The sequence below is a fragment of the Suncus etruscus genome, chromosome 7 (assembly GCF_024139225.1).
Source record: "Suncus etruscus isolate mSunEtr1 chromosome 7, mSunEtr1.pri.cur, whole genome shotgun sequence".
Lineage (NCBI taxonomy): Eukaryota > Metazoa > Chordata > Mammalia > Eulipotyphla > Soricidae > Suncus > Suncus etruscus.
Window position 1 is genome coordinate 114,939,322 of NC_064854.1, and position 12,859 is coordinate 114,952,180.

At 35.4% G+C, this 12,859-nt stretch overlaps 1 protein-coding gene and 1 non-coding gene across 2 annotated transcripts in view; one reads left to right on the forward strand and one right to left on the reverse strand.

Annotated features, from left to right (window-relative positions):
- FHIT (fragile histidine triad diadenosine triphosphatase) overlaps positions 1-12,859 on the forward strand; it is a 914,518-nt gene that overhangs the window by 43,904 nt on the left and 857,755 nt on the right. The gene's annotated exons all lie outside the window — the stretch shown is intronic.
- LOC126014749 (small nucleolar RNA SNORA51) lies at positions 8,793-8,925 on the reverse strand. The gene has a single exon (XR_007497747.1). It is a non-coding gene; the product is annotated as a small nucleolar RNA SNORA51 (small nucleolar RNA).

Consider the following 12,859-nt stretch of genomic DNA (forward strand, 5'->3'; position numbering starts at 1 on the left):
ATCATTTGTTTTGAATATTTTGGAATCCAATTTTTGGCATATAAATAATTCTAGACATAATTTTACCTCTCTTCATGCTATTTGAAGTTTGATATTTATGATTGCCAAAATAAAAGGAGAGGCTTTTCCTTATGTCCACATATTAAAATATGATATTGAAAATGACTATAAATGAATTAAGCCAAGTTAAGGACACTATATGTGATGTAGTGGTAGACCTCTTACTTTTCTGGCATGAAACTGGGAATTTAACTACCACAGCGATCCTCCACATGTTGAATGATCCTAGTGGCTGCTGCCTATGGTCCCTACATAGTACAGCCTAATGTGTATGCACTCTGCAAGCAAGTTTACAACACTGAGGCATTGTGTTATGGGAATGGAGGAAAAAGAAATGAAAGTATAGTCCACACAGGAAACAAAATTTGATGACGTTGAAGGTTAGTTTAATAAAAACACACTTCTCTAGAATTCGAACTATAGTTTAACTTCTCTTCAGTAGTGGAACTGCTGCTGGCTGGTAATTTAATTTGACAGGTTCCTTTCCAAGTTGATTTCTTTGACCTCACAGTGGAAGCCCATATTGGCTTGCCTGATAAGATGAAGAAATTTAGGCAGATTCAGAAGCATCAAGTGATATTTAATGAGTTATAATTTTCCTAGATATATGCACATCCTACTTAATAGCAATATTTAGAAAATGCCTGCCTTTACAGATTCGTGGATAGTTTAGAGCCTGTATTTTAAATCTAAAATTCACACCATAGACACATTTTATCTGTATTTGTTTTTAAGTCAGTTTCACATTGTTCTCTTTACCAGAAAGACCTTATTTATTCCACTTCTCAAAACTTCAGCAAGTCTTTATAAAATTTACTCTTCCTTATACTCTTCCTTATAATTAAGTACACTTTTCTGAACTTTAAATCTGTATTTATCCTGGTCTTTTATTTATTTTATCATGTTTTACAATTGTGTATCTACATAATTCATGTTATATGTTAAATATTAGTTCCAGATAAGGACTAACTTCCTGAGATCAAGAACATAAAAAAATGGCAAGATTTCAAAAAGAAGTTATTGAAAATCAAGAGATTGAGAAAATTATAAGAGACTATAGACTGTTAATCTAAAAACTATATCTTTCCTTTCATGGCATGAATCATAATTGACATATATTTACTAATATCGCCAGCCATTTATTGTACCTCAAATTAGGATTTTTCTGGTCTGGAGAAATGCTATAAGGGGTAAGACATTTACCTGAAATACAGTAGATATGGGTTTAAATCCTTGCTTAAGATCTTCTGAGAAGAGCAGTAGTAGCCCTAGAGACTGACAGATAAGATAGATAGACTTAGATTCCTTAACTTTGTGATCAATATTCAGATCATTGAGATAACTCACAAAAATACTGTGGAGCTTAAGGACAAAATCCTAATGCTAATTGCTCAGTTAATTGAATGTGTTACCATACATAATGAAAATTTTTTGGGGGGCCACACCCGGGAACACTCAGGGGTTACTCCTGGCTATGTGCTCAGAAATCTCTACTGACTCAGGTGACCATATAGGACACGGGGGATCTAGCCTAGGTCTGTCCTGAGTCAGCTGCATGCAAGGCAAATGCCCTACCACTGCACCATTGCTCTGGCCCCTCAATGAAATTTTATTTATTTATTTATTTGTCTGTTGTTTATTTATTTATTTATGGATCACACTCAGCTGAGATAAGGGCTTGTCCTGACTCTGCACTCAGAAGTCACTCCTGGTAAGCTCGGGGACCATATGGGATGCCGAGATTCGAACCGGGGTCCCTCCTGTGTTCGCAGCATGCAAGGCAAAAGCCTTACCACTGTGCTATTTCTCCAGTCCCCTCATAATGAAAATTTAAATAAGAATATAGCATATACCCTTTGTTACTAGTTAAAATTAGAAAAAATTCTTAAATTAGTACTTTTATATACGTACCTTTGTAAAAACTATTTTCTTTTTTTGTCAAGAATCTGGGATATGTAGACTCGATATAAAAGGTTCAAAAACAAATGTCAGCCAATCATGAACAATACAAAAGGCACGTTAGGAAACATGAAAGATTTATTTCTAAGAATATTTATGTCAAATGTCAACTTTCCAGCATAACCCTTTTTAGTAGTTAATAGGTTTGGGGAAGGCTATTTTGTGTAAACAAGACTAGGAAATTATTTAAAGAGAATGAAAATGAGACTTTTAAACTAATGGAATATAACTACAAACACAATAAAATTTTGATGCTGTATGATAGATAATTAAAAAATTGATTATAATGGAATATTTCATTTTGTTTTTATTCTAATAAATTTTAAATTCAACAAAATCATAAAGATGAGGTTGGTAACTTACTTGAAATCTCTTGAGACTCTGGAAGTTTTTCTTAACTTGACTGAAGGTTATGAAATAAAATGCACTTAAATCCATGGGTAAAGATGATTATATCTAGAATCAAGGCACTACAGCTGTAGGTGTTCATTAAATTGTTCATTAATAGCTTGTGTGAAAAGGCAGTATTATTTTATTCATAAATTTTGTATGTAGATTTTTTTTTTTTTTGGGCCACACCTGGCAGTGCTCAGGGGTTACTCCTGGCTGTCTACTCAGAAATAGCTCTGGCAGGCACGGGGGACCATATGGGACACCGGGATTCGAACCAACCACCTTTGGTTCTGGATCGGCTGCTTGCAAAGCAAACTGTGCTATCTCTCCGCGCCCTTGTATGTAGATTTTTAAACGAGCATATTATATGAATTGATTGTCTGACACCTTGCTGTGGCTGAAGATATTATGTGTTTCAGATGCATTTTCTGTAATCCAAGTTTCATGATAGACTGTCTTAGGCTACTTAAGTTTTTATTTTGCTTAACATTATTTTACCTGGAATGCATTTAGAAAATATATTGATATCCCTTAGTAGGAAACATTATAAAGTTGTGTCAGCATTTATGTTATAAGTTTTGTTGTTGTTGCTAGATCCGAGAAAAATGGTTGTACATAGAAAACAATAACTATGTCAATTTGGCTATTTTGTCTAATAACTTATTTCCACTCTTTCTCAAAATGTATATATATTCTTCTTTATTATTGCTTAATTTAAATATACTTCAGTTGGTTAATGTTTGCCTTTCTCATATATGAGCTGACTTAATGAGTCTTTAATAAGTTCTTTTCCTTTTGTTTTTGTTTTTGCCACACCTGGTGATGCTCAGGGGTTATTCCTAGCTATGCTCTCAGAAATCGCTCCCAGAGGAACTAACCGAGGTCCATCCTAGGCTAGCGCATGCAAGGCAGACAGACGCCTTACATCCTGCACCACTGCTCCGGCCCTTTTAATATGTTTTTTTTTTGTTGTTGTTTTTGGCTTTTGGGCCACACCAGGTGACACTCAGGGGTTACTCCTGGCTATGTGCTTAGAAATCGCTCCTGGCTTGGAACCCCGAAGGATCAAACTTCGGTCTGTCCTAGGCTAACCCGTACAAGGCAGACTCCTTACTCCCTGTGCCACCACTCCGGCCCACCTTTAATAAGTTCTTAATGAACAACTTGGTTCTATTTGATATGGTCAATTTACTGTTGACCAACCATATTACCTTGTACTTTAAAATCAGTAGGACTCTTAAATTTGGAAATGTAAGGAGAGTTTGAGTCTAAGATGTACTTCAGTTCTGGTATATCTAACCTATTGATTCTTAGCATATCTTATGTATTTTTATTTATCTTATAATTGTTTTTCAAAGGCTCAGGGTAAACTTGATATAACCAAAATAACCAAGATATTTTGTTGTACAATATGTTACCTAATAAACTAATAGGTATATTATCTGTAAAAAGTAACATGTTTATACTTACTTTTGAGAAATAGTCAAACCATGTGTTTTACAATAAAAAACTAAAGTAATCAGTAAATTAGCTACCTCTTTATACTTATATTAATATAAGAAACACTTATCTAATATTTTTTCTTTACACAAGTAAAGTGAGACATGATATTGAAATCACTGCTTTAATTCTTCTGATGAGAAAGTCCAATGAGAGTTTGGTTCTTAATACCAAGACTGTAATTGTGGTTTTACATTTAGTTAAAAATTCTCTAAAATTGTAAATAAATAATGGATTTCTAGGAACAAATGCTACTTTTCATTGTGTTGGTGCAGATCGTACCCAGAAATTCATACATGCAAGCCATGTGATCTACTATTGAGCCATGTACTGAGCCTATACTGCTTTTCATTGAAAACAAAAAATAATATGTGACACACAATCTAAATTTAGTAGCTTCTGACCAGCTTTGTGGTACCTATATCACATATTTGTCATCTGTTTAAAGTGACAAGATTTTCTTTGAGTTTAACATAGTATCTAGTATAACAAGTTTTTCCTTTTCTAGATATTATTACAGCATTACTTTACTACCTTCTGTTTACCTTTAAAAATACTACCAAGTACTATTAGAAGAAACTTTATCTATGGTTCACAAAGTCATTATGCATATTGATTATAATAGACATGATTACCTAATAGTAATTTATAATTTGGGTGTACCATTTTTTGAGAGGTAGGGGACACACACCCAGCAAAGCTCAGTGCTTTCAGGACTTACTTTTGCCTCTATGTTCAGAAATCACTCCTAGCAGTCTTTTGGACCATATGGGGCCCCAGGGACATAACCTGGGTCATCTGCACACAAGGCAAATATCTTACTTGTTATAATCTCTATGGCCCCTGGAAGGGTTCCATTTTACTTTTATTTAATACATGAAGACAATTGAAACCCACTATATAATAAAGTTGAAGATTTTGAATTCATGACTATTATTTTTTATTTCCCAGAAATTTGAATAGAAGAGATTTCTCATATTTTTTGGCTATCAATGAGTAAGGCCACTATTTCTCAAAAAAATAAGCACAAGCTCTCTTTTCCCAAGCTAAGAATAAAATTAGGGCTAGCCAATGATAATTATGTAGCGTCTTGAAAATTAGCATTTCCACTGCTTCCCCTTTTGCAATAATAGTTTAAAAGCTTGTTATGCTAATTTTAGTGTGCACAGACTCTTTATCTCAAGCAGGCAGATGTTCTGGTTGCATCTTAGTGAGCAGTGAACTGGGAGAAGCAGGTGTATGTGATTAGTGGCTGGACATAGGTGACTTTAGTTAATGTATATGGGGTCAGTGCTGCACAGTCTCTGGCTAAATGAGTGTAAGCCAGCTTCTAGAAAATTCCAATTTTATCTTAGTCATGGTGTCCTTGTTTATTTCAGTTCTTATTTTTTCTTTCAAAATTTAAACACAGATAAAGGGAGTTTAACTAATGCTCCATTAAATTGGATGGTGTTGGAAGCCAGGATTTTGATTGCTTTCTAAGAAAGGAAAACTACAAGCACATGTTTTCTAATGAAATCATCTGTGTTTTTTCATGCTTTCTAATTGTGATAGGCGACCTATCTCAGTTGCAGCTTGGATATTATTTTTCAGATATTCAAGCCAAGACCCGCACTTCTGAGAAAAAATGCAGTAAAATGAGTAGGTAGCTTTATTAGACTATTTTTTTATTCTGCAGGGAAATCATAATTTAAAGGAAGATAGTGAGATTTTTTTTCTAACAGAGGCTATTATCTGTTATACAGTATAGCAAAGTAGTTTCTAAATAATCATAATTTTAAATAAGGGTTGGACCTCTGAGCACTGTCCATGTTCTCTTTAAAAATTCCAGGTCATTAGATGTCATGTAGTTCAAGTCTTTGTTTTGTGGCTGCATGTGGTGGTGCTCATTTGGTGTTTAAGGATGGCTGCTGGCAATGCTTTCAGAGACTGGACCCTTAGCTATTGAATGCAAAACATACTTTTGCTCTTTGAGCCATCTTCCAGGTCCTGTGGCTAAATTCTTACAAGTTTAATCCTTATGTAGTAAGAAATGTAGGATACTTATAATGGGAAAGAGATTGCTGAAGGGTCAATAGAATTGCTTATAGTGATTCAAATTATTCAGGAAAGACTTTATAGTTTTACATAAGACTTTGACAGTCTTCTTCTTCTTCTTCTTCTTCTTCTTCTTCTTCTTCTTCTTCTTCTTCTTCTTCTTCTTCTTCTTCTTCTTCTTCTTCTTCTTCTTCTTCTTCTTCTTCTTCTTCTTCTTCTTCTTCTTCCACCACCCACTGGACAACTCTTTTTTTTCTTTTTTTTTCTTTTTTGGTTTTTGGGCCACACCCAGCGTTGCTCAGGGGTTACTCCTGGCTGTCTGCTCAGAAATAGCTCCTGGCAGGCACGGGGGACCATATGGGACACCGGGATTCGAACCAACCACCTTAGGTCCTGGATTGGCTGCTTGCAAGGCAAACGCCGCTGTGCTATCTCTCCGGGTCCCCACTGGACAATTCTTAAAGGTTACTCTTGGCTCTGCACTCAGGAACCATTCTTGATGGGCTAAGGGGTCCATATGGAATACCAGAGATCCAACCTGGGTTGGCTGAGTGCAAGATCCTACCTGCTGTGCTATCGCTCAGGCCCTTGACATAGTTATTTGATTTTCTTTGTAACTGTTTGGCTATCAGCTACTTTGGCCTTTCCAGGCTAGAACTCATCCTTTTACTCACAGGGCTGGTGAGGTTTTTTAGAGTCAATGCTGGTTTTCTCATACTCATTTTTAAAATAAAAGAAATTATGGCCCTGTCTTAATGCCCAGTCCTATTATTCTAGTCATCCTGGCTCATTCTATTCATCTTGGCTCTTCCTACAGAGTTCTCTTGAACTTTCTGTGATCCAGCAATCATAATCTTAACTATCTCCTCCTCAGCCTACAGAGGGTCTTGACACCTGCAACCCTTAACATCAACTTCTGTCTTGTACGCTATTGGATTTTACCTCTGACAGCCATATCATGAATGAATGTCAGTTGCCTACATATGAGGTTACTAGCAATCCAATATTAAAGATTGGAGGAAAGAAACTTTTAATCTTGCTTTGATTTACTCTATATTACAAAACTCAAAGTAAGAAACACATTCACACATAGAAGGTAGAACTAGAGTCCCTAAAATATGGTGGCAGCATAACAAGAATTCAATAAATATGTTAACTAATCAAGCTTCTTAAAGATACCTTATCATTTGAACTGATTGTTCAGTATATCTTCTACTACAGTGGTTTCTAGCTTATTTAATGAAGATTTCTACTTATGGCAAAGGGAATTTACACTGATTTTTATGCTTTGAGTAGCTACTGGCTCTCTGTTTATTTCTTCTTCCTTGACAGAACCAGTGTAATTAATTATAGAATGTTCTCTTTGCAGATGGTCTCCATATCATAATAAAAAAAAAACCCTCTAATCACATTTTTAAATCAAGATAATTTTAGTTAACATGAATTAGGGGTACAGTATCAGCCTTTTGAAAATATAGAAAACCACACCCCAAAGTCAGATAGCCATTGATATATATGTATGTTTGGGAGCCACTCCTAGCTCTGAATATTCAGGGCTTACCCCTGTCTCTGTGCTCTGTCATTAAACCTTTCAGGGTTTAGGAGACCTAACCCAGGTTGGGTGCATGCAGGGCAAGTGCCTTACCCACTGTACTATCACTTTGGCCACTTCTTGGAATTTTTAGTGGACAGTTGTAAGGTTTTAAGAGTTTGCTCTGCATTTATGTTTACTCCGCATACAGAAATAGATTCTCTGGGTAATGACTTGAACTTTGCCACCTGGTTCTTTGAGCTGGTAGAAAAGGGGAGATGGAAATAGGGAAGGAAAAAATTGCTATATAAATTACTTGGCATTAAAAATCTCATCACCTCTGACTTAACGTGGAATGAGTTGAACTTGAGACTGCTATTTTATACACTAAAATGTTATGATAGCAAATTTAAATGCATGATCAATATATCTCTTTTAGCATGTTTGAGATAGCCACATGCCATGGAATATCCAAGGATGAAGGAAGTTGGAGGCAATTTCAAGACAGATTACATGTAGCCATTTGCACCATTTAATTGCAGTATTTCAGACTTGTCCTTCAAGTTATCTTTGAGGAATTTGACAACGAAGGAGAACTTTATGTGTCTCACAACAGAGCTCATACTTAGTTCAACTTAAAAAAAATGTGGGGTAATTATGAAATTGCATAGACTGCTAGAGTCTATACTCTCTTCCTCTTTAAGATGCTTTTCTGACCTCAAAGTGTTCTTCTTATCCCTTCTAACTAGAGATCTTAATGATCCCAAGTAATGGTTGCAGTGTCAGTGAGGCCAGTGTAGTGTGGTGATTTGACAAGTATCTTCTCATCTAGGTGCTCTTGGGCCCATTTTCTCTTAATGGCCCCTCAAGTCTAGTCCTCTTTGATAGTTTCTTTCTGGATGTTTTTTACAGTCTTGATGTCTTAGACAACTTTTCCAGGGTTGATAGAAAGATTTTAATATTTTTTTGGGGGGTTGGTTTTGGGTCACACCCGGCAGCGCTCAGGGGTTCCTCCTGAATCTATGCTCAGAAATCACTCCTGGCAGGCATGGGGGACCATATGGGATGCCGGGATTTGAACCAATGACCTTCTGCATGAAAGGCAAACGCCTTACCTCCATGCTATCTCTCCGGCCCCTAATTTGTTTTTTTTTTTTTTGTCCTAGAGTTTCTTGACTATGTTTATTATCTATACATTGATTAAATTTGGAACCTGATGATTTAACCTGATGGTTATAAAAAGCCCAGGTTTCACAATTAGAGTATTTCAGGTCAATTATGGATTCTTTTTTTTTTTTTTTTTCCATTTTTTTTTTGTCCCCCAATTCACAATACATACCCGGCAAGGGGCCTGTGTTGAGGTGTATATGGGGTGCCTTTACTGTACCTCCTCTTTCTATACAGCCAGTGTAAAGAACACAGCCTGTGGTAAGATTTGGGAGGCCTTATCTTATCTTTTATTTATTTTATTTTTTTTTTCTTCAGAGCAAACTAAAGTTGGTTTTTTTTTGTTTGTTTGTTTTTTTAAAGTAAGAATTCATTTAAAGGACAAAATTGATTAACATAATGAGGTAAACTAATATAACATAATATAGTGACATAACATAACATATAATATAATTGATATAATAATAATACATGTAAGTCAAAGAAAATTTCTGATTAAAAACACAATTTTTTTTTTCATAATGGCTTACATATCTTTCACTGTAGTATTTTGGGTACATATTCACATTGAATCAGGGTAATACCCATCACCTAATATGTCCTCTTCTCAATCAAAAATCAAATATGCTGAAAATAGGCAGAGTCCTGTCTAGAGGCTTCCAACTCAGTTTGAGAGAGGATGTGAAAAAAGTAATTAAAATACCACAATACAAAAAAAATATCGAATTAAATAACCGATAAGCACCACAGCAATAAAGACAGGCACCACACAATAATCTCGGTTCTGAAATCAAATCATACTCAAGTGCAAAAAAGAAAGAGAAAAACAAAACAAAATAAAATAAAATAATATTGGAGACATCAACCGTAATCTCCACACCAAAATAAAGACGTCAAAAAAATAGATCATTTATTCTCCTCTTGCTGCTTTCGTGGTATGTGGAAGACTTCTACTTTATCTTGGATGGTAAAATCAGACCTGTTTCTAAAGATCTTGGTGGCTGTGCAGATCAGGGAATGGAGTTTATGAAGTCTTTCTTTGTGGTTCAAGCAGTTATGCTTCTTCAATGTCATTTTTTTGTTTTTTATGTGTTCTAGGTGTTTCAGAATAGTGCTACCATTCTGTGTTTTTCTTTTGTCTTCTGACTTACTTCGTTTAACATAACATGATCTAGGTCCATCCACGTTGCTGCAAAGTCTGTGATTGTATCATTTCTAACTGCCATGTAATATTCCATTGTATATATGTACCACATCTTAATGATCCATTCATCTGTTGTTGGACATCGAGGTTGGTTCCAAGATTTGGCTATTATACTGAGTGCTGCAATAAATAGTGGGGTGCATACGTATTTTGGAATGAATGTCCTTCCATCTTGGGGGTATATGCCTAGGAGAGCAATTGCTGGGTCAAATGGCAGCTCAATTCTGAGTTCTTTGAGCACTCTCCAGACTTTTCTCCATATATGTTGGACTAGGGGGCATTCCCACCAGCAGTGGATGAGAGTTCCTTTCATACCGCATCCTCGCCAACAAAGGTTGTTTCCATTATTTTTGATGTGAGCCAACCTCACTGGTGTGAGGTGGTATCTCATTGTTGTCTTGATTTGGATCTCCCTGATGATGAGCGAAGGTGAGCATGTTTTCATGTGTTTGTTGGCCATCCTTCTCTCTTCCTCAGAGAAATGTCTATTCATTTCGTCTCCCCATTTTTTTATGGCTTCGTTTGGTTTTGAAGGGCTCAGGTTTCTGAGCGCTTTGTATGTTCTAGATATCAGCCCTTTATCTGATATATCAAGTGAAAAGATTTTTTCCCATTCTGTTAGCTGTCTTCTTGCATTAAGTAGGGTTTCTTTTGCCATGCAGAAGCTTTTTAGTTTGATATAGTCCCATTTGTTTATAGTTGATGCTAACGTTTTTGCCATTGGTGCTCCATTCTCAAAGACCCTTTATTGTGATAATATATAAACTTAACTCTCTTTTGTTCAATTTTGTTATCTCTAGATGAGGATTATAAGTCACTAATATTATAAACTAACAGTAAAATGAGTGATTTACCCAGACTTTGTCAGGTCCTGAGCATTCAGTATATCAGTAATGTCATTTTGTTTGTTGCTATAATTGTTAGCATCATTTTTTGTTGTCACTACTACTTGTCACTGTTCTTGTTGCTGTTATTATTTTCATGGTGAGGATTAATTTTCTGCCTATTACCCAATGATGAATTTCCAAGTTATTGTATATCAGGCACTTTCTACTTGAAATGATCGAATAGAATTAAAAGCAAAGTAAAATAAGTTACATTTGATTCATAGCATGGAGTAGGAGAATGTGTTTTCATTTCTTAATTTAAATGTTTGGGTAGATTCATTAATGATTCAATATTGATTACTAAATCAAAGCTCTGTGTCTCCTGCCTGCCAGGATTAAAAATATTTAAAATAGCTACTATTAATTATTGAAATAGATAAGATTTTTAATTTATTTTGTTTTGAATTTTTGGACCTCATTAGAGGTCACTCCTGGAAGAACTTGGGGACACTCTATGCAGTCTGGGTATTGAACTTAGGTCAGCTCCATTAAAGGTAAATAAATGCCTTACCATCTGTACTCTCTGGACTCAGTTATATCAGTATAACTGGTTGTTAGATATATAAATTTCAGTTAACCTTTTGGCATCAAATCTGTCCCTCAGAATAATATTATATGTTTCTTCATACTAGCTCTAGAATACAGAATTTAACAAGATGCAATTTGTAGGATGATGACTCCTTCAAATGATGAAGCATATAGTTCACATGCAGAAAGTCTAACCACAGTCTCCGCAATTGTTTGGTTGCTCTCACACCTCTGGGAGGAATGCTTGAACACACAGCCTGAGGTGCCTTCCCTCTACCTCACCAAAAACAAACAAAAAACAGTCTTCTCTGGCTGTATACAGATTTTTTTTTGGGGGGGGGGCACACCCGGTGACACTCAGGGTTTACTCCTGGCTATGAGTTCAGAAATCGCTCAGAAATGTCTTGGGGGACCATATGGGATGCTGAGGAATTGAACTGCAATCCATCCTAGGTTAGTGCGTGCAAAGCAAACACCCTACTACTTGCGCCACTGCTTCGGCCCCTGAATACAGCTTTAACATAAATATTACATGATGCTATTAGTCTGACAGCTTCCATAGCTCTTTTTTCTTTTCTTTCAGCCTATGCTAATTCCTTAAGTTGATAATTCTTCCTGAGAACAATAGTGATCAGATCTATACTATTTTGAGAATGGAACACTCGTTCTTGAGCTTTGTATGCATTTATTTTCTCATGCAAAGTTAGTAAAGTTGGGAAGTTGATGCCATTACTATTTCCATGGGGTTAAGGCAGATTAACTGAGTCAAATCCCATGAAGGTGATACATATCTAACCTTGTGTCTTAATGACTATAAAACTGATATATGTCACCTTGTGATTTTCTTAACTCTGCCTAGGTTTGCTCATTTTTCTCTCTTTCCCTCTCCCCATTCTCTCTCTCTCCCTCTCCCCATTTTCTCTCTCTCTCTTTCTCTTTCTCTCTCTCTCTCTCTTTCTTGATATCATAGCTCTTAAATTGTTGTCCTCAGTTTTGAAGAACATGTTTGCTTCTCTCATCATATCATCATCATTATTGAATGCGTTGCTTGTGTGAGTTTCTGATGAGAAAGGAACAGTTGTTTCAAAGTAATATTTACTGTATTTTCTATTGATGTTGAGCTTAAAATTTGTTTATTAGTGATATTATATTTAGAAAAGGTGAGAAAATAACTAGCTTTTTAGACTTTATGACATTCTACCAAGAAAACAAACATATAATTAAATGATAATTGTAGACTTTTTGTGCTTATAACAATTGGAAATAAGCACCACAAGATACCTAATAAATAAACATGCTCCAAAATTGGAAAAAAAAGTGAATACAGGTCTCTGACTAGAACTTAGTAAATACCTCAGTTCTTATTGCTATATATATATATATATATATATTTATATATTTTTTTTACTCTCCAATTGATTAGTCTAGATTAAATAAATGCAAATAACATTGTTGATGTTTGTATTTAATTCTGACATGAGCACAACTCCAAGAAATGTGTTGGCAGATAACTTTTTTGACTCATTGTAACTTGTCCTTTTATTTTCTATTTAAATAGTACTATCTAAGTATTATAGGATAGGGATAAGATTT